Consider the following 24695-nt stretch of genomic DNA (forward strand, 5'->3'; position numbering starts at 1 on the left):
TCTGCTTCCTTGCAGAGTCTACATTTGGGATCTGTTGTCGACTTTTCAATTCTGGCTTTGATGGCATTGGTTCGAATGGCTTGTTCTTCGGCTGCCAGAATCAGGCTCTCCTTTGTCTCATTTTTCAGAGTTCCATTTGTGAGCCACAGCCATGTTTTTTCTTTGTCAATTTGGCTCTCAATTTTCCCCAGGAACTGTCCATGGGGAGCCTTCTTTTGCCAGTTCTCTTCTGTTCTGCTGTGGACAAGTCTACATAGAGACCACCAAACGCAGCATTGCCAAACACGAATCAAGGAACATGAAAGGCACTGCAGACTAATTCAACTACAGAAGTCAGCCATAGCAGAGCACCTGATGAACCAACCTGGACACAGCATTTTATCTGAGAACACAGAAATGCTGGACCACTCTCACAACCACCATGTCAGACTACACAGAGAAGCCAGTGAAATCCACAAGCATGTGGACAATTTCAACAGAAAGTAAGAAACCATGAAAAAGAACAAAATCTGGCTACCAGTATTAAAAAAAAATTAAAATTACAACAGCAAAACAGCAGAGAGGAAACAACCAGGCACATCTAATCACCTCTCAACAGAACTTCCCCCAGGCTCAGCCAGGCCTTCAAATGCTAATGAAGGTGGTCAGTTGAAACATTCACACCTAGCTCCAGCAGAGAAGAGCTCTTTGCCCCACCCCAGTCATTCCACAGATATATAAACCCATTGTCCTAATTCCAACAGACCTCACTACCTCTGAGGATGCTTGCCATAGATGCAGGCGAAACGTCAGGAGAAAATGCCTCTAGAACATGGCCATATAGCCCGAAAAAAACCCCACAAGAACCTTATTATTATTATTATTATTATTATTATTATTAGTCCCCGGTGGCGCAGTGGGTTAAAGCACTGAGCTGCTGAGCTTGTTGATCGAAAGGTCGCAGGTTTGATTCCGGGGAGCGGCGTGAGCTTCCGCTGTCAGCCCTAGCTTCTGCCAACCTAGCAGTTCGAAAACATGCAAATGTGAGTAGATCAATAGGTACCGCTCCGGTGGGAAGGTAACAGCGCTCCATGCAGTCATGCTGGCCACATGACCTTGGAGGTGTCTACGGACAACGCTGGCTCTTCGGCTTAGAAATGGAGATGAGCACCACACCCCAGAGGTAAAGGTAGTCCCCTGACATTAAGTCCAGTCATGTCCTTTACCTTATTATTATTATTATTATTATTATTATTTAGGTTCCCTCAATGTTGGTTCTTGACTGCCTTTCACATAATCTGCCAGTGCATGTTTCTCTTCTTCTACCGTTATTATTATTATTATTACTATTATTACATTTATTCTATTTCAACATCCACAAAAGTGAGGGCAGTGACTTCCGCGCGGCCCCTTTAAGAGCGAGGCGCCTCCCCCGCGCGCCAGCCCCCCCCCCGCCCCCCGCAGATTAGAAGCGAGTGAGGGAGCCGGGCTATTTATAGAGCCAGGGCCCGTCACGTGACCGCGAATGACGTCACCGAATGTTGTTGTTAGTGTTTGGCGGCGGCAGGCGAGCGAAGCCAGCTGCAAAGATGGAGGAGAAGAGGAAAAGGAGGAGGAGGCTGCTGCTGTGGTTATGAAGGGCTGCCGTGGCAGGGACAGCCGCTTATAGCTCTCCCCCCTCCGCCTCTCCTTTGGGTGTGCGTGTGTGTGTGTGTTGCGGTGGGGAGGAACACATCTGGGACAGGCTGGGCCCAGTCATTGCAAGCTGACCATCCTGCAAGGAACATCTGCAAGGAACAAGCAGCAGAAGCAGCAACAGCAACAGGAACGCGCCATTTTCCCTCAGCTTCTGGCAGGTAAAAAGGAAAGAAAGCGATGGCTGAGGAGAACTGGTGCAGCCACAGCAGACCCCCATTCTTTCCTCTCTTCCTTCCTTCCTTTGGGCTCTTGAGGTCCTGCTTTAGGGTGCAGCTACACTTCCAGAACTAATGCAGTTTGACTCAATGTGGCTCAATACTATGGGGTCATGGGAGTTGTAGTTTTACAAGGTATCATCTAGCCATCTCTGCCAAAGTATCTCACGAAAATCCAGCACAGAACCAGAGTACTTGAAAGTGGTGCTGAATTGCATTAAGGTTACACTGTACATCAGGCATGGGCAAACTTCGGCCCGGCAGGTGTTTTGGACTTCAACTCCCACAATTCCTAACAACCGGTAGGCTGTTAGGAATTGTGGGAGTTGAAGTCCAAAACACCTGCCGGGCCAAAGTTTGCCCATGCTTGGTGTAGGCTGTTAGGAGTTGTAGGAATTGAAGTCCAAAACACCTGCCGGGCTGAAGTTTGCTCATGCCTGGTGTAGATACATTCACAGAAGGCTATGTTGTGGGGTTTGGAAAGGGGGATACAAGAGGGACTCTGAGGGTTGGGGGTCTCAGAGATGCCCTGAAGTTTGGACTGAAAAAAGTATGGGAGGGATATAGGAGGTAAAGGGGAAGGAGAACGCTGGGTGGTGCGTGCAAAAGACAGAGAAAGGCCAGTATTGGGGAAGGCATTTGGGTGTAAGGTATTTGTGGTGGGTTTAACAGACCCAAAGTATTTGTGGTGGGTTTAACAGACCCCAAAGTCTGTGGCACCAAGTTGGAACTGAGATACTGCTGGACAGACGTCTTCCGGCATTGCAGTCTCTCATTGAAAAGAAAAGCACTTTGCGTGTGTGGAATTGTAAGTAAGTTTGGAGCTTCAGTGACATAACAACATTCAGGTATTGCTCCCTGTTTAACAGACCCCAGGTATTTGTGGTGGGTTTAACAGACCCCAAAGTCTGTGGCACCAAGTTGGAACTGAGATACTGCTGGACAGACGTCTTCCGGCATTGCAGTCTTTCATTGAAAAGAAAAGCACCTTGCGTGTGTGGAATTGTAAGTAAGTTTGGGGCTTCATTGTCATAACTACATTCAGGTATTGCTCCCTGCATCCCGCTGTCATTGGGAAGAAAACTGTCTTGTGCATAATATACACAAACATATGATATCACACACAAGAGAGTTTTATTTTCAGTGACAGTGGGATGGAGGGAGCAATACCTGGATGTAGTTATCGCAATGGAGCTCCAAATTTACTTCCACTTCCACACATGCAAGGTGCTTTTCTTTTGAGATATGATGTGTGTGTGTGTGTGTGTGTGTAAGGGTGAAGCTTCAGTGCCATGACGAAATCCAGGTATTGCTCGACAGGATACTGCCACCATCCCACTCTGTCATTGAAAAAAAAACAACTGCCTTGTGTGTAAGTAAGTGTGGGGCTTCAGTGCCACAATCAAAGTGATGTATTGCTTGATAGGCTCCTCCCTCCACCCCGCTCTGTCATTGAAAAGAAAACTGCCTTGTGTGTGCATATATGTGTGAACCTCCTGAGTGTGAGAGCCATTCAGCAGTAGAACTCTCTGCCCCGGAGTGTGGTGAAGGCTCCTTCTTTGGAAGCTTTTAAACAGAGGTTGGATGGCCATCTGTCGGGGGTACTTTGAATGCAATTTTTCTGCTTCTTGGCAGGGGGTTGGACTGGATGGCCCATGAGGTATCTTCCAACTCTAGGATTCTATGATTCTATGGTTAGAGTGTTAAGTATGGGGCTTTAATGCAACAATGGAATTCAAGTATGGCTTGACAAGCTCCTCTTCACCCTGCTCTGTCATTGAAAAGAAAACTGCCTTGTGAGTGCTGGTAGGTAGATAGGTAAGCAGGCAGGCAGGTAGATGGATGGACAGATGGATGGATGGAAAGATAGATGTGTATGTAAACATAGGTAAGTATAGGACTGCAGTGCCATAATGAAATTCAGGTATTGCTTGATAGGCTCCTCCTCCCATCCCGCTCTATCATTGAAAAGAAAATCATGTGTGTGTGTGTGTATGTGTAAGAATGTATAAGAGTAGGATTTCAGAACCATAATAAAATTCAGCTATTGCTCCATTGCTTTTTCTTTCCATCTGCTCTGTCATTGAAAAGAAAACTGTCTTGTGTGTGCATATATTTGTGTTTGTAAAAGTGTAAATAAGTGTGGGGCTTTAATGCCACAACGGAATTTAGGTATGACTTGACAGGCTCCCCACTCCGTCATTGAAAAGAAAGCTACCTTGTGTGTAAGTAAGTGTGGGGATTCACTGCCACAATCAAACTGAGGTATTGCTTGACAGGCTCCTCCCTCTATCCTGGACTGTCATTGAAAAGAAAACTGCCTTGCGTGTGCATATATGTGTGTGGTGAGAGTGTAGGTAACTATATACAGGTATGGCTCGTCAGGCTCCTCTCCATCCCGCTCTGTCATTGAAAAGAAACTGCCTTGCATGTATAGGCAGATAGATAGATAGATAGATAGATAGATAGATAGATGTGTAAATGAAAGTAAGCGTAGGGCTCCACTGCAGTAATGAAATTCAGGTATTTATTGAAAGGCTCCTCCCTCCATCCTGCTCTGTCATTGAAAAAAAAAAATCACCCTATGAATGTGTGTGTGTAAGAAAGTATAAGTGTGGGGCTTCAGCTATTGCTCCATTGACTTTTTTCCATCCTGCTCTGTCATTGAAAAGAAAACTGTCTTGTGTGTGCATACATGTGTGTTCAGTAGAGTGTAAGTTAAGTGTGGGGCTTTGATGCGACAACAAAATTCAAGAATGGCTTGACAAACTCCTCTCTCCATCATTCTCTTGTCATTGAAAAGAAATGACAGAAAAGAACTGCCTGATGTATGTGTGGACAGATAGTTAGCTGTAAGTGTAAGTAAGTGTGGGGCTTCGAAATTGTTGCTCGACGGGCTGCTCCCTTCATCCTGTTGTGTCATTGAAAAGAAAACTGCTGTGCGTGTGTGTGTGAAGGTAAATGTGAGTCTCCTCTTCCATTGCTATCTATCATTGAAAAGAAAACTGCCGTGTGTGTGTGTAAATGAGTGTAAGTGCCATGATGAAATTCAGGTATTGCTTGACAGGGTGCTCCCTCCATTCAGCTCTGTCATTAAAAAGAAAATTCCTTTGCATGCAATATATGTTTATGGTATCTGCTGGCATTTGGTTCCAGGGGCCTTGTGGATACTCATATGCAGCATATGCAAATAACTTCAAAGATGCTCCCCGGTTCCAAATCTCTTTTTGTCAGTCAATGGAATTTTTCTGAAAATGAGCTTATGTCCTTAACTACGGATAAGTTCAAACAGTCCACATAGTCACTGCAGGTAATTGTCAGCCCTGAAAATGACACTGACCTAAGTACAATAAGCTGTTGGTATCTTCCAGGATTTGGTTCAAGGACCCCCCATAGATACCAACATCGGTGGGTGCTCATTATATACAATGACATAGGAAAAAATGGTGTCCCTTGTATGAAAAGGCAATGATCAAGATTTGATCTTTGGAATTATTCTTTATATTTTTGAGCTATGGATTGTTGCATGGATTTAGAATTGGGGAAATACAGATGGCCAGTTGTATGAACTCAGTAATGTATAATCTTCAAGTGGATATGATTTCACATTAAGCAGTGAATATAGACAAGTGAATGAGTTCTGAATATTCATTCATTGCACGTGTGTTCTTAGTGTGTGGTGTATCCTACTTCTTTATTAATCTCTGTGACAGGAGCAGTATTTTATGCTGACTTCTTTGTCCTCCTCTTTCCTCAGTTCCCAGTCTGCAGCATCCTGATGCTGGGATAGCTTTATACATATGCAGATTGCTGCCTCAAAATTGTTTTGAGAAGTTTGCATCTGGTTGGCAGTGTATCTGCAAACAAGAAAGAAGGGAAGAGAAAAAAGAATTCACACATCCCTTTCTTGAATATTGATGCTAGATGTACCATTTTCGTTAAATGACCACCTCTGCTGTCTCTTTGGGACTATGAAAGAGCTTACTTGCCTCCATTGCTTTGAGGCTTCAGGGAATAACAAGGACTTGATAATGTGTGAGTTGATTGAGCAAAGGAAAAGGTGTTTATTGATGGTCTGCCACAGGTTTGTGCTTGGGATGGGTTAGAAATATTAAATAGGAAAGTTGCGGGATTAGAGCAAAATAAAGATATCATTATTATCAGTGGCTGTTGTAACCAGAAATTCTTTATTTGATACCTTGATTTTGTATCTCTGAAATATGAAATGTGAACTCTTGTTTCATCTGCAGAATGCCATAGGAAGAACTTTGTCAGTCAGTGAAATATGATGCATGAAGTGTGGAAAACACCCAGAAGGAATTTGTATTCGTCTATTGCAGAAAAGCAGCAGAAAAATATTTCTTACGGGATCAGTTTTGGTGGACTAGAGTCCACTTCACCAGGTGCATGCTAGTTGATAGGTGTGTGCACTTTTTTTGAACTTGGCAAAGATTTGACCACACTTCCAAATTCTTTGCCAACGGGAAAGTCACATGGCCTTCAGAGCTATCTGATTGAAAATTTCTGATGTTCCAAAGATTACTTTGCATTCTGTAAGGGTTTTTTTTTTTTTTTTTTTTTTTTTTTTGCATTTGAATTTGCAATTATCTGATGTCCTTCCTTGGCTGACAATTGTTTTTTTCCATACATATAACTACGATAATGTGTAACATTGATTAAAGAGGAATGTGTCTGTCAGAGTGCTTTTTGTTGGCGCGTGTGTAAGAGAAAAAATCAGTTAGTGAGGGATAGAGATATGAAGAATGTATATTATGAAAAGCAAGGTTGGGTTTCATTCCTCAAGTTGAATGTGTTTATTTGGCCTTATCCCACGTTATTTCAAAATATAGGGCTGTTTTGTTTGGAATGGGGTAGACAAACAAACTGCTGTAATGTAATGTAACAGAGGGAAGCAGGAGGCTTGCCTAACTTTTGCAGAATTCCTTTGCACTTGAAGTATCTCACTTGGAATCTTCTTTTCGTGATGAGTTATATGCTGGCAGCCAAGTCATGTTTTTGTGAATTTTTCAAGGAAGTCTCACTGGTGAGGGATCTTTATGAGTTCAGGTCTTTTTTGTGACCTTTTCTGCTATCTGGACACTGATTTGATGTACCTGTTTGCTGTGTCTGTGGTGTACACAGTGGATCAGATGCGTATGTCCTTGCTGCAAGTTTGTGTGTCTAATCTGTTTTTTGTATAGCCTTTGAGCTCACATAAACTTACTAGGCAAGATACTATTTTTTAACCTTAATCCCTCCCCCCCTTCCTCACTGGCCATCTGTATTAGAGAGAATACAATACTGGCTGTTACAAAGCTTTTGAACAGGATTACTGAGATAATAATGTGTGAAGGGCTTTGAGACATCAGCTAGATGGTCCTTTGTTTTTTTCCATGTCTGTGATCTAGTAGTCCTGTTATCTTAGAGCAGAGTTTCTCAACCAAGCTTCCTCTGAACCCCAGTTTTACTAGGAGACCCTAGTAAAGTTCTGTGAGAGTTCTGCAAGAGATCATGTTTGGGGGGAAAAATGAACTTTTGATCAGTTAGAGATATAATTTTATGCCTGGTTCCCTGAGACCTGAAAATTATTTCAGGATATAAAACTTGAGAAGCTCCTTTTAAATTTTTTATCTTCAATTGTCCTAGTTCCTAAAATATATGTTGACATTTTTGTATAGCAGAAACCACGTTGAGAATGGCTCAAACATTCTGGCCCAGAGTACAGGATCAAGTTCTTGCTTTTAATTTTGTTCATGATTGCTCTGAGAGATACAAACTCTTCATTAAGTTTTCATTCCCTACCAAGTGTTTCTTGGTAGCTTAAGTCAAATAGCAAATTAGAAATGCTATCTTAATATTTAAATACCAGTGAAGGCTAGGTCTCCCATATTTACAGCAATGTTTTGATAGCACGAGAACAAAGATTTTTTTCTGGGCTGTGCTTATCTCAGTGGACTAATGGTTCTGGTTGAGTGCATGTATACATCAGTGTACACATCAACAAAATGGACAAGCAGAAATATTTTTGAAACCAGTTACCATTATGCTGTTAAATTTTAACAGTTAAACACAATTACATTTTAACAGTTAAACACGGGGGAACAGTAATCAAGAACAGTCTTGTAAAAATGCTGACATGACATCAGTGCAAAGGTGTACTCATATTGTTACAACTTGCCAACTTTGCCAGCCTGATTGGATTAGATGAGACTCATCAGATTAAGATAGAATTTTGCTCTTTTCATTGGAAAAAAAAACCCAGTTTCTAGTGGTGGAACAATCCTAACTTCTTCTTCAGTCTCTATCCATTCCTGAAACTGATAAAGACAGAGGCCTCTTCCAGACAGGCCCTATATCCCAGGATCGGATCTCAGGTTTTCTGCATTAAACTGGATTATATGAGTCCCCACTGCCAGATAATCTGGGATAAACAGAAAACCTGGGATCAGATCCTAGGATATAGGGCCTGTCTGGAAGTGGCCAGAATTAGGCTATTTTCTAGCAGACTGATTTTCTAAGCTTTTCACAGTTTTGTCCTTTTGGAAATAAGTTGCCCATAGCCAGCCACATGATCTGGATACCAGAATTCACCCCTTACTGACATGTTGCTATTTTTCCTCCTCTTAGGATTCACTTAAAGAACTTTGCCCCTTTGCCACAGAGATGCCCCAGCAGTGTTGGCAGGACAGCATTTGACCATCTCTACCATCAGCTCCTTAATTCCCTATGTGAACATTGCTGTAGGCATAGCTTTGCAAACAGCTGCCTTCTCCTTGCCGATTGTTCATCAAAGGACAACATGAACTCCACAAATGAATCAGGTAGGTGAGATAAGGGCAAATCTGGGGGAAGTTTCTTTCCTGGACTGAAATCCAGAACAACTTTTCTAAGGGTCATGGGAGGCATGGGAAAGCTTTCTCCTCTCTTGTTGGCCAGATGTCATGGTATTAGCCTTCTGAGTAGTCTTGTAACTGCATAATGGAAGGGTGCTTAGAGTGGGTAATATGGGGGTAAAGGGTTTCATTATTGTATTATACCCACATATTTAAAAAGAATGGAATATAGACATGTTACTGTTCTGTATACATATTTGCTGAAGACTTTGGCTAATATGTAAAATAGGTTAGGAAAGAGAGTGGAGGATTTGTCAGATATGGTGGGGAAGGGAGTGAAGGAGAGTTCATGTCTTTTCCCCAGCTCCATTCAGCTATTTAACATGTTCAGCTGTGTGCCTGGTTTCTCAAGACTAGAGATGTAAATATTTGCTTACTTTATTCTTACATATAAGAACAAATAATTTTGCAAGTTGTATTCCAGTTGAGATTGCAGTCCTTTTTGCATTTTTGATTGTGTGCATGCGCATTTTGAGACTTTTCTTATTCAACACCCCCCCTATTTTTTCTTTCAAAATCCTTTTTCTTCATAAAACTATATTCTGTGCAAAATACTTTTTTCTGTGCAAAAAATGTTTTTTCCTACAAAAAAAGTCAGAAGTGGCTGACCATTTTCTTCATAGAGTGTCTTGAGACTCTTTCTTGTAGGTGTTCTTCATGTCGTTACTCAAAACTCCTTTCCCCCCCAAAATAAGCCAACATTATTACACCCCTTTATTTACCAATTTCCATTGTGGCAGCTTTACAAGCACAGCTTGATTGAATCCACAGCTTGTAAGTGGAGAAAGGGAGTTCCTGACCCAGTCTTATGAAAGATAAACTCAAGCAAGAAGACATATTTGGTAGCATTTCCACCATTACCATCAGTTGTCTTTAGGCAATTTGTAAGGCCTCAGCACACAACAGGACTCAATGCTGATAACCACTTGTACCATATTATCCGCAGTGCCCAAATTTAGTTTTGCTTTGGACCACTGGAGCTTTTTGTGAGTTGGAGGGCTTACAAGTCACTAAAAGAGGACATATTTGTTAGATATGGATGAAACTGTGGGTATTGGTCCCGCGAGGAGATGATATTGTACTGTGATTTCTTTTCAGCAGTAAACTTTACCTCTGTACTGTCTGGGCTTCCACTTCATCAGAAAGCAATCACTGCAGCTCTCCTTTGCTTTTGTTTCTATGCATCATCTGGAGTGTCACTTCTGACTGAAGGACAGTCTATAAACTGAATAAATAAAAATAAGCAAAAACTTTAATGTTATTTCTTTCACATGGCCACTTTATTCATCTGGAGAACAGAAGGTTATATCCTGTCCTTGAAATATTTTCACTGTTTCCTGTATGCGTATCAGCATATAGCTATTAAAAGCTGAAGAATCTTATTGGATTAATTTAATTACAATCTTTTCCTGGTTGGATATGAATCACATTGTGGTAAGAGTAGAATTTGTATCCAAGTTGTGGTAAAGTGCCAGTGTGAACACACTACACTGATGCTAGCGTGGAAACAAAGTATGCCAAAAAGAGAGAGAATGTTTCAAACTGATTAAAATGTCTGCATGAACTGTCTTCTGAGAATGTGTTGCACAATGGAATGTAGATAATCTTAATACAGTATAATTGCTGTGCCCACTCACCTGCATCCAACCAAATATCCCCTCTCTAGGAATTTTTTAGGTTCTCCAGACAGTTCTTTTGTATGTTACCAGAGACGTGGAAGTTATTCATTTCAATAGGACTCCTGTTTCCACAGTAAGTTTAGGCACATATTTCCCACTGAAACGGTGGCTCATAATGTAGTCTTTTTTTCTGTCTGTTTAGAGCTGCACCTGTTAATTGCATACATTGCTTAATGACCATGTTCAATAAACTAGTATGATTACTATCCTGTCTTGCTACTTTGGTTTTCTGTGTGAAATAATACCCTGCGCAGAGTTGCACACCTCTAATTTCAGAGAAAGGCTCTTTTCCTGATGACATCAGAGCTGACTGTAAAACCTTTGGATTAGTTTTTAAAAACCCATGGCTGAGCTTGTGATTAGGCAAAGTGAGTGGCAGCTGTCTCAGGTGATGGACTGAGGAGTGGTAGTGCCTTATGGTTCTGTGGAGCCCAGGTGATTTCTCCTACTTCCTATGCTATTTTAATCTTTAGCTCTAATGACCAGTTCTTCTGAAAATGTTAAATAGCAGATTGGGAGATACCATGCAGGGATAATACAATCTGTTTTTTCAAAGGGCAAACAGATGAAGGCGTAAACAGTGTGGAAAACTCAAATGTATTAGGGTACAGTTAGCTATGACAACAACCAGTAAAAGCAGATACTACTTTAATCATTGTCTAAACTTCATATAGTCGACCTTCCACATTTGCAGGTTTTAACTTTTTGCTGATTTAATTAGTTGTTGAATTGATTAATATGTTATCTCTAGGAATCTCTATGTCTCCAGTGTGAGTCTATTACAGAGTTGAGCTTAAGGATCTAGCAATTCCTAGAGCGATGTTCTCTCAGGTTTTAAAAAAGCAATTTTTTCAAAAATTAACTTTTTCATGGATCCTGCACCTCTAAAGTAAGGAGTACTCCTACTATAGGAACAAGCTTTGCCTGTTCCAATAAGAGTTAAGATGTAACGAGAGCCAGTTAGGAATTATTTAGAGAATGTGGTAAGATGTGGAGAGGAAAAATTAAGACTGAAATTGATATTTCAAATGTAACTTCTATGGTTTGCTATATAAATTGCATATACAAGAGGGGAGGGTGGGAGTGGGAGAAAACAATAAATAACATTTTTTTTAAAAAAAGATGTCATGAGAGCCCTAATTTAATAGTTTTATTTAAATATTTGTGGTCCCTGAAGTATACTATTATATCCAACAATCAACAGACGAGTGTCCAGTTGGCAAAGTGGTGGAGCAGTGGTGCCTCAGGTGCCCAGCCTCTGGAGCTGGATTGAGTGCCCAAGTTCTCTTCCTCATTTTGGGAGTATCTGCTTCCAAATGGACTTTTGGGCATACTGGGAAATGCAGGGTCCTTATAACTACTTCCTTATTCTTCCTTATGAGCAACCCTGAATGCATTGTTTACAAATATAGAAAATTAATAAATTATCTCCAGATGATCTATGTTGTTAGACATCACCCTGCCTTAAAATAACTATCAGAGGCATTTAAGGGCTGGGATACAACAGTTAAGGAGGGTGGCAGCTGCAATCCCTGGAGGATAAAAACAGCTGGGTCCTCTATGATGGGTAATCAGAAGTGAAGTGAGGCAAAGAATCACTAGACAGAGATGGGAATGGTTACAAGCAGATATGTTGAACCAAAGTTTCCCCAGCAGTGAAAGCAGGGGCAAATGCAAAGAAGAGAAATTATGCTGTTGCGGTGGGGAGGAGGTTCCTTTAGAAGCCTATAAACCTGCTCATTATGAGTGAGGACCCTTCCACATAGCTCCATATCCCAGAATATCAAGACAGAAAATCCCACATTATCTGAGTGTGGACTTAGATCACCCAGTTCAAAGCAGATGTTGCAGGATTTTCTGCCTTGATATTCTGGGATATAGGGCTATGTGGAAGGGTCATGAGTTTCTGTTGTTCTACTTTTGGTAACTTAACATGCTTTTTGGTTTAACTCAGGATCAGAATCATGTGGCCTTTGGGCTGCCCTGAAGAATCTTTGGTTGAAAAAGGAGAATCTTGACAATTTTCCTTTAAGCAATATGCAGTGGGTCTCTGGATTCAATCTCTCTTTCTCTCTCTCTCTCAATTTTAAAGATCTATTTATTACTGGATTCTAAGTATTTTATTGAAAGGTAGCAGCCACACAAATTATTTAACTTCCTTTGGGTATATTTTTGAAGTACATTTTTAGTTGTAATGGAAAGTTTTGAAAAACCCGACAGAAGAAATGGTTCTTTAGATTTGACACCAAATTAAGCATCTATAGGGCTATTGTTAATTACAATGATCATTCAGATCTTGATTTAAGATAGTGCTATTCTCCTGGGAGTTTACTAACTTCACTGCCTCCAAATGGATGTGAAATATATTGCTTCAGCCCTATAAGAGTACCAACTGGGTTCTTTAATTTCAGACGCCTCAGCAACCCAGCCAGTAGAGAAAATTCCCTTAAATCATAGAATCTTACTGCTTTGGCCTGATTGTCAGGAGCATTATATAATACTTTCTGGGTCATTTCATCCTCTGTGACTGATATTTTGCCAATGACTCAAAACTGCTTTCAGCTCAGATTCACTTTTCCCTGTTTTGTTTTTGATTTCTGGATTAGCAGCACAAGGAAATGGTATGCACATGTGACAGGCCAGTAGGCCAGGATGCCTTGTATTCATATATGGTTTTACTGTATGTATGGGCAAGTGTGTATGTTTTGCATGTTTTGATATGGTCAAAATTGACTAATCAATAAAGAATTGTTGCTATGCACATGGTCCATATGATTTACGATACATGTTAAAAGTGTTACTTTGAATAACCTATTTGAGAATTCATAAATCTAGTTAACATAGTTGCTATTTTCTTTAAAATGCAATTTCTTATTACAGTCTTCAATTTTGCAAATATCTGTAGGGTATTACTCAGAACTTAATGTCTAGCTTTCAAGACTTGATATGCCTGCTCCATTCTAAAAATGTCAGAAGGCTGATTATGGTTATACCACTATGGTGCAGTAGTTAATGTGTCTGACCAGAAGTGAAAGACCCATCTTCAAATCCTTGCTCAACAGCAACAGCTATCTGGGAATCTCTCTTTCAGGGGAGATAAAGCGGTATATAAATCATTATCATCATCATCATCATGGGCCAGTCACAGCCTCCAGGCCTAATTTACCTTGAAGGATGGTTGGAAGGATGAAATAGTCAGTGAGAGACAAAGAGAGTGGTGGAAGAACCCTATATTGTATTTTGAATTTCTTTGGTGGGGAAAAGTGTGGGTTTTCCTCAACCTCTTCCCATCTTTTGTGGGGGGTTCTTATCATGTAATCCCAGATCAAAAGACAACCTGATGGAATGGCACTACCTAGAAGACTCCTCCACCTTGTGTGACTATGAAGCAAAACAGACAACTCCACATCTGTATGCTTGTCTGCAATGTCTGGCCTCATGTACAGAAGGAGGCTACAAACAATGCAGTTGTTGTTGCCCGTTTTTGGTCCTTCTATTTTTTATCAGTTTTATACTAATTTATGCAATGCTTTTGATACATTTTTTGAAAAAATCACGCAATTCCTCAATTGTGGGAAAATTTGGAAACTTTTGTGGTGAACACTGCAATTACTAAGAGTGAGGGCTTTCTCTGGCCCGCATCTTTGCTGCATTGAAATGACCTCATCTTAACCCATTAACAGAACACCAGCTGTGGGGGCTGTCTAAATGCCCTCAAGGAATCTATTAGGATTTATGGAATTTCTGTCCTCAGTGATGCCACCCCTCTTGTCTGAGTCCAAGCTTTCAGATAGGCAGGGTCCATCTTCATTGTAAAATAAATGCAGTTTGACATCACTTTAACTGCTATGGAATCCTTGGAGCTGCAGTTTGATGGGGCACCAACACTCTTTGGCAGAGAAGCACAACCTCTGAGGATGCCTGCCATAGAGGTGGGTGAAATGTCAGGAGAGAATGCTTCTGGAAAGATGTCCATACAGCCTGAAAAACTCACAGCAACTCAAGGTTAAAGACCTTGTAAAATGACAAGTTTTATTATTCCAAAGTATTGTGCCATGGCAGTTAAAGTGATGTCAAACCGCATTAATTCTACGGTATGTAGATGAATCCATTGTTTATGGAGGGCAAACACATATAAAAACTTTTTTTTTTTTTACAAAAGTTAAATATATCAAAATATTATGTTTAAAATGCCACTCGCACACTCCTTTCAAGCTAACCAAAACCAACCTCTTGACCAAGTCTTTCTTCTTTCTCCAAGCCTGACCTGACACAAAGCCTCCTGTCTAACTACCCTCAAATCGAACTCCCAGCTGTCAATTGTCATTCAACAGCATTTTGCAAATCTCCTTCGAAATGCTACTAATTAGCATTCATTCCTACATTCCTTTCTCTCTCCACCACTCAATTGTTCTGTACCAGGCATGGGCAAACTTTCTAATTTGGGGGCCACATGACGACCTAGAGAGGGATGTGTGGGCCAGGAGCGAAGGGGGTTCTTCCCAAGCTCCTCCTTGCCCTTTCCTCCCCTTCCTCTTCTCTTTTGGAGGCAGAAAGTGAAGGAAAAACAGGAAACATTTGAATCCTAAAAGAGTTAGCCTTTGTCAGGATGAGATGGTGGACGGGAGAGAAAAAGTGTATCAATTAGACTACATATTGCCTACTCCTGATATATAATCCTAGAGCTGGACGAGACCTCCAGCGGCCATCCAGTCCAACCCCCTGCCATGCAGGGAGGCACAAGCAAAGCACTCCCAATAGGCAGCCTCTGCGGAAAAGCCTCCAGAGAAGGACACTCCGCCACACTCCCAGGCAGCCTATGCCACTCTCCAACAGCTCTTACTTTCAGAAATTTCTTCCTAATCTTTTCAGTCAAATCTCTTTCCCTGCCATTTGAACCCATTGCTCCCTTGTGCCCTGATCTCTAGAGCAGCAGAAAGTCAATTTCCCCCTTTCTTCTTCAATGGGACACCCTTTTATATCTTGAAACATGGTTCTCATGCTCCCTGTCTACTTTCTCGTGTCTCAGCTAACCGTCCCCAAGAGGAAAAGAGGAAGAAAAAAGAGAAGGGAGGAAGGGAAGGAGGGAAGGAGGAAGAGAATGATGGAAGGAAGGAAGGAAGGAAGGATGGAATAGAATGAAGGGAGAGAGAGGGGAAGGGAGGAGAGAAGGAAGGAAAGACAGAAGGGAAGGAAGGGAGGGAGAAAGAGAGAGGGAAGGAGGGAAGGAAGAGGGAAGGAAGGATGAAGGGAAAAAGAGGGAATAAAGGGAGGGTGAGAAGGGGGAAGTAAGAGAGAAGGAAGGAATGATAGGATGGTGAGAGAGAGGAGGACCTGAGAAAAGAGCCCAAGGAGCCATATCTGGCCCCTGGCCTGGGTTTGCCCATACCTGTTTTATATCATATACTCTTATAACCAATCAATAAATTAACCATATTTTCAAATATAAATACTTGACAGCACAGAAATAGTGATAAAATATAGCAGACATTCAATGGTAAGACACAGGCAGACTTATCTAAGGACATTCTATGTTGTTTCTCATGCTTTCTAGGCCTAGATTGAAGTCAAAGGATTTTAGGGTTTCTGATTTTCCCTTGTTGGCTTTGAGTGTGTAGCAGAAGTGTTTTTGAGTTTGAATGAGTTTTTAAGACCTGCATTTAAAAAGCTATCAATAGATGCCAAAAGGAGCAAGATGGCATTTTAGCAGTCTCCATGGCAACGCTGTATTTGTGCCTACTCCAGCCCCAGCCAAGAGTAAGCCCTTTCCCATTTTGTGAATGCCGCCTTAACTGGAATGCCATCGCTTTTGTTGCTGCTGAGCCTTGTGGATTTAACTGCAAAGCATAAACCCATTCAGGTCAAGTTAGGATGCTTGTATTCCTTTCTTTTCTTTCAGTCATTCTCCCTGTTGAGCTTCCTGTTGTACAGCAAACAAGGGGATGCCCAGTGCTGACACCTTTACTGGCATTAAATGTTGTGTTTGCCTCTTTTTTCCTGTTGTTGAAAAGCAACTGTGGGTATGAAGAGGCTGAAATTGCACATCCTCCAGCTATACCTATAAAAAATGTGACAGGACCTGTTTTTCTGCTGGCAGATGTAAGCTGCTAGTGCATACTGGATCTTTACCCAGTGGCAGGGCTTAAATAGCACCAAGAGAGGCCCACCAGAAACACGTGATGGTAGTAATAATAATATAATACCTGGATATTTCTATAGCACTTTGCCTGTGCTGATAACGTTTTGCCTATGTTAATAATCTTAAAATACTATAAGGAAGTCCAGAATCATTCTTATCTCTAAGTTACAGACTAGGGCAAAGGAGAGGACCTAAGAGATAAGAGGACTTTCACAGCTGAGCCAAGATTTGAGCTGACTATTTGCAACTCAGGGCTTCTGCTCGTCAAAAGTATATCATATCTGCAATGGATGGTCTCTGAGCATGTACAGGTCAATGGTGCTTTATGTAGAAGGTTGGTTCTTGGCATGTAACACTGTGAGGACAGCAGTTATGTAGACATTGTTAAATAAACAAATAATTCCGTGACCCGAAATGAAACAGCCCCCTGCTTTCTTTTTAACACACGAACTGTGATTACACAGCTATGATTAAGAGATAAGAATTCCATTTCAAAATGTGTCTGTTTAGGTCCATATAGTTTGCATCATCTCCTTTTCAGAGGGAACCATTGCTCTTTTTCCTGCGGGTTGCTACCTGTGTTTGGTCATGTATTTCTTTCATCTTGTGAAAATTGATGTTGAATTTTACTGAAGGACAACCTGTTTTCAAATGTGTGTGTTTGGGCTGTATGAAAGAGTTTTTGAATAGTCTGGGTTGGATTTTAGGACACACATATATATTTTGGCGATGATATCTTATAAAGGTCTTAGTGTCAGAACATTTCTTAGGTGTTAGGTACATATGTAAGAAATAATCCCCCCAAAAGAATGTTTCTGATAATGTATTCATCGCCTTTTACTAATTATTGAATATTACATATTTAATTATCAAGTATTTTCAGTATATTAAATGTTGTACATTCATTGTGTACAAGAAACACAATCCTGAGCAGGGGAAGGCAAATATGATTTTGGAAGCAAAGAAAGTGGGGGAAGGGAAGGGTCTGGGCAGCAAAGTGTCTGGGTAGCAACGGAAGTGGGCGAAAGGGTTTGTGCCCTGGGACGCTGCTGATGTTTCCACCAGCTCAAAACTTAGAGCCGTCGCAAACTCTGTTCCTGCGGGAGAAAACCTTGCTAGCATGTCCCTGACGTCATGAGCCTGCGCCTCTCTCCCCGCCCCTTTCTCCGCCCCTTTCTCTTTGCCAGCGTGGTTTTTCCTTTGCTAGGGCAGCATTGCCCGCATTTTCTCTCAGTTGAATTCTGCCAACTGAGAGAAAATGCGGGCAATGCTGCCCTAGCAAAGGAAAAACCACACTGGCAAAGAGAAAGGGGCGGAGAAAGGGGTGGGGCGAGAGGCGGAGTCTCGTGACGTCAGGGACATGTTAGCAAGGTTTTCTCCCGCAGGAACAGAGTTTGCGACGGGCCTTACATTTCTTGGGAGGAGGAAAGAGAAGGCAGCGGGAAACAGTGTGGGACCTTGGAGCCCCTCACTATCACTTGCAGCCCCAATTGCTCCATGGAGCACAGCTTGCGAACCCCTGCCTTAGATTGTTGTAGCTGTCTATGTCTAAAATTAGAGTAATACTAGGTAGGCAGCCATATAGCACATAAAATGATGCAGAAAAAAAATCTCCTTTATGTATTTTGGTTGCACTTGGCAGAAGCAATTATGCCATAAGTTACCAGCATGAAAAGAAAGCAGAGGGGAGGCATTTTGTGCTGGGAAATGAAATTCAGTATAGAAACAGCTCTTAAATTGAAAACTGTCCTGATTATTCTTGTTAATCAGACAAATATGTGTTTTGGGGTTTTAAACATGCACTCTAGTATTTACAGAGAGTATTTTCCTTGCACTGTTGATCATCCCATTCCATATGTTACAATGTTAATTGTTTTTGGACAATATCAAGCACCTCCAAGGTTCAAGTTGTGGTCTTAAAGCACCTGAAGATCCACTGTTGTGAATCAATGTCTTTCAAATCTAGTTTGAGGGCAGAATGCCTATCTCAGAGGCTGGGTTCTTCATACAAACCTATGGGTTTGGCTTCTCCCTTTTTTTAAAAAAACTCAACCAGCTGGCACCCAACCTTTCTTATTTCCAAGTGTTACTTTGATCTAGAACTGAAAGCTGCCTTCAAGAGCCAGGACTCTGCTCACAGATGATATAAAGTAATGATTATGATAAGGTGTGCCTTTATATATGTTCAAATGTTTCCCTTTGACAACAGATTTTCCACGGCCCTGGAGAACTGGCAACAGTACAGCCTATCATAGAACTGGATCTGATATCTAGGCAGGCTTCAGTCTTGGCACTATCCATCTTAGAAATAAAGCAGTGGCCTGTCTTCTATTTGTATTGTTGAAGGCTTTCATTGCTGGAATCACTGAGCTGTTGTGAGTTTTCTGGGCTGTATGGCCATCTTTTAGAAGCATTCTCTCCAGAAACTGAATTGTTGCAAGGAATAATATGCAGCTATGGCAGGCATTCTCACAGGTGGTGAGGTCTGTTGGAAACTAGGAAAATAGAGTGAAATATCCAGAATGGGAGAAAGAACTCATGTCTGTTTGAGGTAGGTGTGAATGTTGCAATTGGTCAGCTTGATTAGCATTTAATGGCCTAGCAGTTTCAAGGTCTCTCTTCTTACTGCCTGGGGGAATCCTTTGTTGAGAGGTGATTAGCTGTCCCTGATTTTTTCTTGTCTGAAATTCCCGTTTTTTTTAGTGTTGTTCTTTATTTACTGTTATAATTTTAGAGGTTTTTTAAAATACTGATAGCCAGATTTTGTTCATTTTCATGGTTTCTTCCTTTCTGTTGAAATTGCCCAAATGCTTGTATATTTCAATAGCTTCTCTGTGTGGTCTAACATGGTAGTTGTTAGACTGGTCCAGCATTTCTGTGTCCTATCTTCTATTTTTCGTTTTGAAGGAGAGAAGACTTAAGTAACCTATTTTCCTGTTAAAATGTTTTCAAAGGATAAGCCATGTGCATTTCAAAATTAAATGTGACATGGAAATCATCATGCTTTTTGACTTTCTATGCAAAGGACAATGTACGTTTCCTTTCTATAAACCAAGTATGACTGAAATTGGTTAGGCCCAAATGGGAAATAGGAGAAGCTTAATTGTCATTAGATGCTACTTAAACAATTCAGGGTGAATTAATATATATTTTTGTTTCATGTTTGTTTTCTACTTCTTTGCCAGTCCCAAATCCGTGGAACAGCTATTCAGGCATACCTTATTTGACAAAGCCTCTGATAGCTAAACTCTTTCCACAAAAAGGCTTTTTTCCACACCGAAGAGCCCCCTTCCTCCTCCTCATCTGTCTAGATTTAAAAAAACAACAACAACATAGGCATTGGGAGGATAGGCATTGGCAAGGGCTGGAGAAACAGACATTTAGTTTTGGATTAGAGCAGCGTGAAACAATATGATAAAGTTTGAGCTGGGAAAGAGCAGGATTTTATTCAAAAAAAAATCTGTTGTAGCCATGTGTGCCTGTTTACAATGTGCAAGATAAATAGCAGTCATCTCCAAAATCTCTTGCTGATTATTCACGAACAGAAAAAAAGATAGAAAATATGAAAGCAGGTAAGCGTGCCTCATCACTATCTCAGTCTGGTTAAAAATAAGTCATTTTCTTCATTCCAGATTGAAATCATAGGAAAATTGGTGACTACTGGAAGAAAAGCTAATTTCTGGATGCATCTTGGAATAAGTCTTCAAATAAGTAAATATTTTTGTTTACTTATGCAAGTCTTACCTGACCTGCTTGTTTCATCTAAATGGGGCTATTATTTAAATTTGAATAAAAACTTTGCTGAAACATTTTGAACTGGTCTTCTTTTCTGTTCTATAGGATTCTACCCCTATTCCTTCCATGCTATTTCTTCAACTGGATAATTTTCTGTTTAAAAAAAGTAATGCCCAGGAACACATATGGTTCATTAACTGGGATGTGCCTGTATTGAATGCAAGATAAACTGTAGACAGGAGTAGTAGACAGAACTTCACAAAGTGAGAAAGTTAAAAAGGTGCCTTTCCCCCCTTTTCTTGTAGTTCTGAAAATCCTGCTATGGTGCAGGAAGGGATATTCCCACAATGCCTTCTCCCTGAATACTTACAGTAAGTGCTCAGTGATTTGAGCAAAACAGTGTTTTTTATTTCCTAATCACTGGTTGTGCTTGTATGTAATAGACAGCCAGATTTTCCCAAACCTGATTACTTCTAAATGTTTTGAGTTACAGATTCTATGAGCCTACTAAATAGAATCTATACTTTAATATAGGTAGATATTGTTAAAGTTGAGAAGGATGCAGAAAACCATTAGTCCTGTCATAATCCTTGATGTGCGCGAGTATATACAACCTATTTTTTTCCTCAACTTTTTGAGGGTGGAGAAAAAACCCCAGAGGATGTTGTTAATACATTGTAACTTTGTTATGTCTGAATAAGATTCCATGGTTTCATTGTTCCTAAACAAGCCAGGAGGAGAAGTCGTCTTTATAGTCAGATTTTAGTTGGTTTATCAGTCCGAGCTTGTACAGAATCAATTAACTGTTGTCCCAGATTTGGATGTAATGGGAAGTTGTGCTTAACTACAGTTTTATGGTTTATTTACCTGTCTTTATAACGTGGGAGTGACAAGATTGCTTGCATCACTTCATTGCATTTAAGTATGTATTGTTGTGCTACTTGTGGCATAGTAAATTAAGATTAGAGGCTTGCTGTGTTGTGTGAATATAGCAGCTCTGACTTCCAATGTTTCAGTGGCTTTCAAACACATCCGATACACTCAAAGACTTTGCCTGACTTCTGCTTTCATTCGTTGTCTCCACTCCCTCTCTCTCTGAAAACTTATTTGCCATCATTCTGTGAACTTCAAGAGTACTTCTTTAAAAGGTACATTCATGAACCCTTGCATACATATGAAGTTTCCACTATAAAAACTATCACTTTATAGTGTGGGCATCACAAGCAGTTTATGGATTTGTTGCTTTGAGGTCAGTGAATTGTCACTCGGTTTTATGACTGCTGCTTCTGTAGCTGCTCTAGGTTGTATGGGAGCCTTCCAAGCCATATATCCTAATCCCTATAGAGATTTGGCACTGGATGAATTCTGGCAGAGCCTGGAGTAACTGTCAAAGGTGTAGGCATAAAATTGAAAGTGGATTTGCTATTCCTTTTGTGAGGGTTCCAGCAACTGATCCTTATTTCTAAGTTGCTAAGAATTGGCTAATAAAATTATTTTTCCTCAGGTATCATTTGCTACTTGGAAAGCAGTATATGATGATAGTTCAAATGTGTTTTCTCTCCCTCCCACCTGTTACCATAGTCCAAAGTTGATCATCAAAATCCTCTAAAAGGAATTGCTCATTAACTTTGATTGGTGTTGGCCAGAAACAACAGAGAGGGGGGCAAGACCTGTAAAACTGTGAAGATCAGGATTAGTTTTAGTGGCATGAGGCTTTACAGGAGAAAGCTTGTTTTCTTTGTGTTTTGTGTAGTGAAGATGTTAGACTACAAATGGGTCAGTGGGTGTAATTCATGAGGGTTCATATTAGAATGCAAAGGATTGCCACTTAAGTAACTCACCCTCTGTCTCTCTCTGGCTGACCTCCTGCACAAGATTGTTGCAAGGAATAATATGGATGATGCTTAATTGTCTTGTGCATTTATTGGTACTGTAGCCTATGAAATGGTGTGTGTGTATGTGTGCGTGTGTGGAATTACTGTATTGTGCACTAAATAAAGTTAGAGTTGGTGAGAGCAGCCGCTAGGTGGTGCTAATCAAATTTGGATGTCAAGGGTAAGTCTCCCGAAGATTTGTGGCTTCACTCCCTGTTTCCTCCACCTTTGTTTCCTGCAGATCTTTGCCTCTACCCTTTCTCTTGAGTTCCTGTTTCTCAGTACAGCTTTCTCCTCACATACCATAAATATAGAGAAAAGTTCTTAGAAAGTGAAACAAAAAAGACAAGAGATAGTTGAACATTGTCAGTTCCCTACATTGTCAGATAATATACGGGAACATAATGAGAGCCTTCTTTGAATGGATCAGAGGTCCTTCTCATCCACCACACAGTTTTCTGTTGTGCTTACCTAGATGCTTCCTGGAAGCCCCCAGAAAGCCACAAAATCGTGATCATGACCTTTTCGTGACTGGATTTTGCATTCTAAAGATGGGAATTGTTAGGCTTTCCATTTTTTGTCAGACTACATCTCACTACACTGTCATAATTGACTGCATTTGCTGTGGATTGTGACAGTTGCAGCTGGAGATGTACAAGAGACACCTTGTTGGATTTGTACAATATTTTATAGACTGAAGCACTACTTAGACTTTTGGCTTCATAGAATTTACCTTCTTGTGTGGCCACCTGTGCCAGTTTCTGCTGTAATAAATGTACTAGTCTATAAAGCGTCACAAGATGGTTATTTTTACTGCCCCACTGGAAATATAACAGTGACTTGCACTCACTGGTAGGAACATTGCACAGAAGGAACTAGTTTGCTTTTTCTAAACAGTCGGATATTGTATTATGTTTATGTCCTCTGTCATAGCCCTGATTTTGGGGTATTCTTTTTAGAAAAAGAAAAGTAAACATCCAATATACCTATTGCATCAAACAAGCAATAGATCATACACTCAGACAGTGAATAGTTAGAAAAATTGAAAGCAGTTCTTGGAAGACCAGAGATTGGAAAAACTGTGATAAAGTGATGGAGAATGAATAAAAGGGCATGGACTATGAACCTTTAGACCAGTGTTTCTCAACCTTCCTAATGCTGCAACCCCTTAATTCAGTTCCTCATGTTGTGGTGACCCCCAACCACAACATTATTTTTGTTGCTACTTCATAACTGTAATTTTCCTGCTGGTATGAATCGTAATGTAAATATCTGATATGTAGGATGTATTTTCATTCACTGGACCAAATTTGGCACAAATACCCGATACGCCCAAATGGTGGGGTTGGGGAGAGATTGAGTTTGTCATTTGGGAATAGTAGGTACTGGAATTTATAGTTAACCTCCAATCAAAGAGCGTTATGAACTTCACCAGCGATGGAATTGAACACAGAACTCCCATGACCAACAGAAATTACCGGAAGGGTTTGATGGGCCTTGATGTTGAGTTTTGGAGTTGTAGTTCACTTACATCCAGAGAGCACTGTGGACTCAAACAGTGATAGATCTGGACCAAATGTGGCATGAATACTCAATATGCCCAAATGTGAACAATGGAAGTTGTAGTTGCTGGGATTTATAGTTCACCTACAATCAAAGACCATTTTTGAACTCCACCAATGATAGAATTGGGCCAAACTTCCCACAGAGAACCCTCATGACCAACAGAAAATGCTGTGTTTTCAGATGATCTTTGGCAACCCCTTTGATGCCCCCTTGTGACCCCCAGATTGAGAAACGCTGCTTTAGACAAAGAAGGACAGATATATTCCACTTTGTCTCCCCATCCTTAGCCCTTGTCACAACATTTATAGCACTATGTTTTCATTTTATTTATCATGGCTCCATCCTGTTCAATCTTGGAATTTGTAGTTTAGGGATAGATATTTAGAATTCTACAAAGGATGGGATGCAGTTAAAGGACTATGGCCTTCCTTCCTTCCTTGGCTTTCAAACTTTATATCATTGTCTGTATGAGACAAATGGTGAGTAACATTTTGGATTTTTATCCCCCCCCCCCCCCCCAACCTAGTTAGAAGACTTTTGGATTGCAGATTCCCAGCTTCTGATGCTAATTGGAAATTTTAGAAACTATAGTCCAAAAAGGAGATTTTCAAAGCTGTGGTTCTTTATTTCCATTTTTTATTCTAACTGTTCTTGCTTGGCAGCCTTGTGTTCAAAGTTGCAGCATGCCCCAGCTTCTGTCAACCTAGCAGTTTGAAAACAAGCAATTATAAGTAGATCAATAGGTACCATTTTGGCAGGAAGGTAATGGTGCTCCATGCAGTCATGCCAGCCACATGACCTTGGAGGCACCTACAGACAACACCGGCTCTTCGGATTAGAAATGAAGATGAGCACCACCCTGCAGAGTCAGACATGACTACATTTAATGTCAAGGGGAAACCTTGACCTATGCCATG

General features: G+C 40.8%; 1 long non-coding RNA gene across 1 annotated transcript; it reads left to right on the plus strand.

The window, feature by feature from the left end:
- Window positions 1-1490: 1490 nt before the first annotated feature.
- LOC137097363 (uncharacterized) lies at window positions 1491-20412 on the plus strand. Its single transcript, XR_010910157.1, has 3 exons — window positions 1491-1835; window positions 8520-8713; window positions 20236-20412. It is a non-coding gene; the product is annotated as an uncharacterized lncRNA (long non-coding RNA).
- Window positions 20413-24695: the final 4283 nt, after the last annotated feature.

This window comes from Anolis sagrei, chromosome 6 (assembly GCF_037176765.1).
Source record: "Anolis sagrei isolate rAnoSag1 chromosome 6, rAnoSag1.mat, whole genome shotgun sequence".
In the NCBI taxonomy this organism is placed as follows: Eukaryota; Metazoa; Chordata; class Lepidosauria; order Squamata; family Dactyloidae; genus Anolis; species Anolis sagrei.